The 7,327-nt window shown below is 40.6% G+C and overlaps 1 protein-coding gene and 1 long non-coding RNA gene across 5 annotated transcripts in view; one reads left to right on the top strand and one right to left on the bottom strand.

Moving 5' to 3' along the window:
* Positions 1-648: 648 nt before the first annotated feature.
* On the bottom strand, positions 649-4,188 carry LOC137186681 (uncharacterized). Its single transcript, XR_010929064.1, has 5 exons — positions 4,091-4,188; positions 3,786-4,012; positions 3,524-3,689; positions 3,291-3,418; positions 649-3,166 (listed from the first exon to the last, which is right to left on the bottom strand). It is a non-coding gene; the product is annotated as an uncharacterized lncRNA (long non-coding RNA).
* Positions 4,189-5,559: 1,371 nt separating this feature from the next.
* The window catches only part of fat3a (FAT atypical cadherin 3a), a 238,875-nt gene continuing 237,107 nt past the window's right edge, over positions 5,560-7,327 (top strand). For 3 of the 4 annotated variants that reach the window (XM_067593756.1, XM_067593755.1, XM_067593754.1), the window contains exon 1: positions 5,588-6,215. The gene's annotated coding sequence lies outside the window, so the exon portion shown is untranslated. Of the gene's footprint in view, positions 6,216-7,327 lie in introns of all 4 variants that reach the window. The other variant, XM_067593757.1, reaches the window with a different exon arrangement.

The following is a 7,327-nucleotide window of genomic DNA, read 5'->3' as shown; positions in this document are numbered from 1 at the left end:
CTTAGAAACACATTATCTAATGATAAAGCTACTCTAGATGGCCTCCAGCGCCACCGTAAGGAATCTGGGAGTTATTCTTGATCAGGATATGTCCTTAAACTCCGACATAAAACAAATCTCAAGAATTGCCTTTTTCATCTACGTAACATCGCAAACATTGCAAAAATCAGGCACGTCATGTCTCAAAATGATGCAGAAAAACCACACAGTAAAAAATAGTGTCAATTTAACTCTTAGAGAGTTGAATTTAACTCTGTTCTAGATAACATTTGGTCCCACTCGAAATTAGAGTAAAATTTACTCTTGGCCAGTGTTAACTTTTCAGAGTTAATTCTACTCAATTCAGTGTCAAAATTAACAATGAAATGTGTAAAAATATTTAACACTGTGGTTTGTTCACACTGTTCAGAGTAATATGATTAAACTTTTTAGAGCTAATTTTACTCCAATTTTAGTTTTAAAATGACACTCCAATGTGAATAATATTTAAATTTCATTTCTCTACAGTGTTATTTTTTACATCTAGGTGATATGATGCTATTTTACTGTGATGCTATACTGCTGTGTTCTAACCTATTAAATGTAAATAAACACAAACATACAAGATCACAGTAACAGCATTTATTGAATCTTGCCATACTTATCAGAACTGACTCAATCTGGTAAAAAAGAGGCATTTCAGATTCAACTTTGCCACAAATAACCAGATGTGGGCGGTAAACAAACTCATTGTGTTTAGCCCAATTCACTTTCATAACTTGAACACTACTGGGCACTTGCATTGCCATGGCAATTCCAGAACCTCCTTTTACCATTTCTAAAGACACCATTTTTCCTGGACCAATGTCTAACCGACTAAAGGTTATTGAAGATTGCCAAACGTATGTCATATGATTCTGGTGTTTTTTGGCTAGTGTTTTGGTGATATTTTTAAATGACTTGAGCTGTTTCTTAAAAAAAAACGTGTTTACCTTCATAGTGCATGCACCAACTATGAAGTACAGGTCCTATTTTCTGGATGCAGCGAGGATAATGGATATGAAAATGGTGCTTTGGTAAAAGTTTTTCTGGGGATACAACATCTTGAAAAGTTTGTGGTGTTCCACAATGAAATGTTTTAAATATACACAGAGATCTTGAGAGAACATGGGAGAAAATACAATGTTTACAGTTTGTTGTAATAGAAGAAATTGGCCGCAGTGTTGGTCAGTAGAGCTTACCAAATCTCCAAACATGAGCGGAACATTCCTCAATAAGCACCATGACTGAGCTGCATTCAGTCCCAGATCATTACTCTCTCCACCTAAATTCACAGTCACTGGCCTACTGTTTCTCTCAATGACACCATAATCAAAACTTTGTATTCTCGAATTCAGCTCCCCCAATGTAACATGTTGTTCTTTAAAATACACAAACAATAACTTCAATTCGTATTGGGCCACCCCTTCCAAAATGTCATGCATCACATCAACTGAGAAGTTCTAAGTTGTGCAAAAATATGTCAATGAATTCAATAAGCATGAACTCTTCACACCAAAAACGTAAGGAAGAAATGGATTACGAGCCATTTCTTGACAGTGAGCAGTGTGGGTGTCTTTGGTGCGCAACACTATTTTGGAAGAATCTTCAGAGAATTCTGTTTGAAAGTCATCTTTTTCAGCAAAACAAAACCTGCAACAGTACCTTGCACTGAAAGACTCCACCAGACCAAACAAACTATGTAAACCTAAACTATCACCTGTAACCTGTATCACACTGCCATGAACATGACCACCATATAGTGGAATTTCAATACCATCAGTCTCTAACACTTTAATGTCTCGAACAATAGGAGCAAGAATTTCACTAAAACTGTAACGTTTAAGATCTTGTGCATGAAATAGGGCACACAGCTGTATGTTTGCCAAAAGAGAATTCCATTTTGGAGAGAAGTCCCTTAAGGTAAAATATATTGCACCCAATTCATGAATACCTCGCTTGGAACCGAGAGGATTTGCAACCTTGAAGTCATCATAGAACATCTGGATCTGCACTGTGTGCTTTTCAGTTGAAAACAGAGGGTGAGTCTTAAATAAAGATCCATCACAAATATCTCTTAGTCTTGAGTCATCAGTGGCTTTTTCAACATTTCTGTGATATGCTGACTTTTAAATATTGACTGCAAAGTAGATAAAATTGGAGCATACATGAATTTATCTTGAACAACTACCTGATCATATGTTCCAGTTTTTTTTATTTCGCCTTGTGTCAAATCTTGAGCCAATTACACATTCAACTAGTTCTACAGTTTCCCACTTGTCTGATAAAAATTTTGATCACTTGTATTCTGAATTAAGAACTGTGAAAGGATTCTCTAATTCCTCAAAACATGCTTCAACTTTCTTGCACATTTCAGTTTCTCTTTCATCACTAAATACACGCTTAATGACAATTTCTTTAGCATGTTGCTGGATATCTTGAACAATCTCTTCCATGGAAATCACAACAAAATTCACTACACTTTGGCCCACACCTTCTGCCTTTAGATCAGAAATTACAGCTTCACAACTATTTACAAGGTCTGCTGAAGATAATTCTAACTCAGGCTCTAAATATTCAGACGACGTCAACATCAGTGGCATTACTTGTATCAAGAACACTTTGACGAGGTGAAAAATCACCTTCTTTTACAGAATCAAATGAACCGCTTACATGGCACTTGTTCAGATGCTTTCTAAAGCCAGAAAAGCTACCAAAAGAACGTGAGCATCCCACTTGGCCACATTTAAGATAAAGAGTCTTTCTAGCACAGAGACCATAAATTACCTTAAGGTGCTTTATAAGGCTGTTTGGTCCACCATGGTCACTTTTGCAAAGAAAACACTGCATTGTTTGAATTCACGTGGGTACTAACATACCATTCTTGCTCGCAACTCTGCAACTCTGGGGTTTGTAGGAAAGTGAAGAAATTGGTCAGTGAAGAACTGTAGGATGTGCCGAAGACATAACGGGCCTTAAAGAGTTCGTCAAGGGCTCCGACTGAACCTGTCGCCTTACATGGAAGGGCATGTTTGTCAATAACAATGAAGAAGGTGTGAACGCTGCTTCTTGTGGTTCCCTGAGTGAGGAGGTAGGGCTGACTGCTTTGGATGATGTTGTTCAGATGCTGCTGTACACTGGTTCCAGCCTACAACAAAACACATTCATCATCAGTATTTAGTGACCAACCTCTGACAACAGATCAGATCACCTCAAACTGTGCATGAAATTGAGGTGATGGAAAGTATATTTTAAACAACCGTTCAGCGTACCCTTTGGAATTCGATGAGGTGATCTACAGCCTGAGCTACAGACATCTTTCCTGGCCTCTTTCATCCGTGTGCAGATGGTGGCAGGAGATGTAGCAGCAGCAGGAGAGCAGACATGTCACTGTCCCAGCCTACAGATCAACAAACATCAGGTTAACATTATGCTATAAATACATTAAATTGGTACAATTACCTATATAACTAAAAATGGTGATTAAAAACAGTCCCAGTCATACCATTCTTAACCTTCAGCAGCTGACTCAGCATTGTGCATTAACCCCAGGAGCTCTGTGGTGGGTACCAGTCCATGGCTTTCCTTTACCACTTTAGCTCTGTGGGCCACCTTTCCAAGAATTTGTGGGCAGTGAACTCACCAAACAGGAGTCTGAAATCTTGTTCTATCTGTAAAGCAAAAATACAGTGCATATAAAACAGTAATGAGTGACACTGCATGCTGCATGGGATATTTCAGTGATTCAACTACTGAAGATTTCTTACCAGTCCCGGTGTGTCCAGAAACCACGGGAAGACTGAGAAGACATCTGCTGCTTTCTTTTCATCGTTGACCATTGAATGACGATAGATGAAGGTAGCTTTCATCTTCTCACAGACAGTGTCTTCAACAGCAGAGTGTTTCAAAACAGCAATAGCTGCTTCCACATCCTCATCAGATAACACTTTCTCAGCAGTGAAGGGTCTGGATCGACCATGGCCTGGCCCACCAACTTAAGACCAAACACAATTTTATTGACTCCTTCATACAGATTTCATCAATATCATATGTAAATGATAAGTAAACTTACTCTTGGGAGATTTGCTAACTGAGGCACCTCTGCAGTTTTTCTTTGAATGGTCTTCAACTACCATGCAAGGTACTCTGAACCGCTCTCTCTGGATCATAGTAATGTTCCTATGTAATTAAATACATGCAGACTGACTATGCAATCAACATGTCTAAGGGCAATTATGTGTTTTAATGTTGCAAGGACCCTTTTACTTACATATCCATGTTGTGAATATGGGTCTTCCAGATATGGGAACAGAGCATACATCACTCTGACACTTAGACACGTGGGGGGGATGTTCTAATGTAAGAATTCAGTGATGATGTTCACTCAATTGGCATTGGACAACAAAATTTAAAAAAATCCAATACTAACAATGTTTCTTCATAGCCTACATGTATGATTCTTACCCATGTGTTTCTGTCATCTCAGCAGCAGGTATGTTTATCATCCGTCTTCTGGTAGCATCTGTCAGAGATTTGGTTTTTGCATACTCTTGCATGATGTGGTCACCGCCGGGCTTTGTTGTTAGGATTTCTTCAATCATCTTAAATGGAAATAAAATATGCAGTCAGAAAATTAGAGAAACAGATCATTTTTTCTCCCATTTTAGCTTTGCTGCATTGGCTTCCTGTAAAATCCAGAATAGAATTTAAAATCCTTCTCCTCACTTACAAAGCCCTTAATGGTCAGGCACCATCATATCTTAAAGAGCTCATAGTACCCTGCTCTGCTCCCAGAATGCAGGCTTACTTGTGGTTCCTACAGTCTCCAAAAGTAGAATGGGAAGCAGAGCCTTCAACTATCAGGCTCCTCTCATGTGGAACCATCTTCCAGATTCGGTCCGGGGGGCAGACAACCTCTCTACGTTTAAAAGTAGGTTTTAAACTTTCCTCCTTTTTGATAAAGCTTATAGTTAGGGCCGGCCAGGCTTGCCTTGTATTAGCCCTTAGTTATGTTGCTATAGGCCTAGACTGCAAGGGGACTTCCCATGATGCACTGAGCTTCTCTCTTCTCCTCCTCCTCCTCTCCATCTGTATGCATTCATGTACCATTAATACATGTTACTACATGTTACTTGACTTCATCCCTAGAGTTTTTGTGCTTTCTCATCTCACAGGAAAATCCTGAATCCAAGGGTCCTGTGGGTGTCCTGCCTTGACATCTTCTCCAGCTATTATTTCTTGTATTATTACTAGTCATATCAATATTATTATTATAATTATAATTATTATTATTATTATTATTATTATTATTATCATCGTTGTTACTGTTATTATTATTGTTATTATGCTTCTCTGTGTCGTCCCCCCCCCTTCTTTCCCCCTCAACCCAACCTGTCCCGCACCTAGAACCCGGTTCTGCTTGAGGTTTCTTCCCATTAAAGGAGAGTTTTTCCTTGCTGCTGTCATCAAGGACTTGCTCATGGGGGAATTGTTGGATCTCTGTAATTAAAAAGTACAGTCTTGACCTGCGCTATGTGAAAAGTGCCCTGAGATAACTTTTGTTATGATTTGGCGCTAGATAGATAAAATTGAATTGAAATGAATATCTGGATTCAGCCTATTTTGAATCAAAGTACTGCAAAGACGAAGAAACAAACACGTCTATTGTAAAAAAAAGACAACAACTTTATAATATTTTTATTCAGCTTGCTTGATCTTGACAAATTATCCGAGGGGATGAAAGTACCATGGGTCGACCAGCCCAGGTCTCTTACTGTGTATTTTCGTTAAGATACATGCAACTGAATTACATGTGATATAGGCCTACTCTGATTTCATTAAATGTATAAATTTTTAAATCTGTGCCACCAGCCCCGACCTCACCCATCAAAGGTATATTTGGTTTTGAATTACATTAATATTTCACTTAAAGCAGCCTACTTAAAAAATTCGGGGCAAGATATCAAATCCGTGGACTCTCCAGTAGGCTGCGCTGTGCCCGCGCACTACTGCGCGCGACTAGTCCCCGTCGTGTGCGCGCAGCTCCAGCAGCAGCAGCAGCAGCAGCGATAGTGTAGGAGAGGAGCGGAGCGGACACTCGGTGAACACTCAGCTAGTCTCTGAGCAGCTCTGCTGGTGTGGATGGTATGACGGAGTAGGACGGACTTTTTCACCTGAATATTCTGCAGCATGGCCGGGTGAGTCCCGCGGGTAGTGCCGCAGTCCTAGCTGATATATGGCCACAAAGTTAGATGCGTGCGGACAAACGAGCAGTGTGAATGCGGGGAAGGGGTTTCCACAGTCGGTGTTGCGTTTTCTTCTTTTTTTATCTGCTAGACTGAGTGGGACGATATGGCTGACCTGAGCTATGTAAGATCTGCTATAATACTATTGTTTGTGATGATGATGTGCTGCTGTGTGGCTCCACGCAGCTCCGAGTGGTAGCAAACAGTGTGTGGGGGAAAACAGTTGAGCGGTTACTGCTGATGAACAGCGAGCTGCGCGGCTTCAGCTGCATGGGACAACTGAGAGTCCGGACCTGCTGCAGCCATCCGGACCTCATCGCTGTGTAGCTGTCATTGCTTTCTCCTTGCATTACAACCTGCATTATGAAATAGAATTTGGTATCATCATTGTCAGTTGTGCATTAATAGAAACGTTTAGCTTCATCCATGTTATGAATTTTCCACAGATGCATGTGCATCTCTGTTATCGAGCATCAGATGCAGCAACTTAAATATCTGCTTTTGACAAAAAAGCCTCATAGAGCAGGCCTATCCTGCGCAGTTATGTTAATTACCTCCATAACACTGTAGCCTACAGTGGCACATCCACTGCCACAACTGGAAAGCCCTAAGACTGAAATAAAGAAATCATAATTAGTGTACCATTTCATCAGCTGGAAGCCTGGGAGCACTTGGAGAGGAAAAAAATCCTTCAATCTTCTTTGTCCTGCAGGGTGAATGTGATGGCAGTGCAGACATGCCTGAGTTTAGAGGTGCATGTGTGTGTTGCTGCAGACAGACAGATGGAAGCAACAACGGGCTGGTCTGAAATGTCCTACGGGCCTTCAGTGGAAACAAGTGTGTATTGTGCATGTACGTGTGTGTGTGTGTGTGTGTGTGTGTGTGTGTGTGTGTGTGCGCGCGCGCGCGCGTGTGTGCGCGTGCGTGCCTACATGTGTGTAAAAAGGGAGGCTGCATCATGAAGGTTACTACCAGTCACTGAAGGGCTGCTCTGTCAGGGTGGAGTCATTTTTATTGTGAGGTTTCTGCAAAAGCCATCAGGATACAGGAGACAATGATTTCAG

The sequence above is a fragment of the Thunnus thynnus genome, chromosome 7 (genome assembly GCF_963924715.1).
Source record: "Thunnus thynnus chromosome 7, fThuThy2.1, whole genome shotgun sequence".
NCBI classification, from domain to species: Eukaryota; Metazoa; Chordata; class Actinopteri; order Scombriformes; family Scombridae; genus Thunnus; species Thunnus thynnus.
This window is presented reverse-complemented; position numbering and strand designations above follow the sequence as displayed.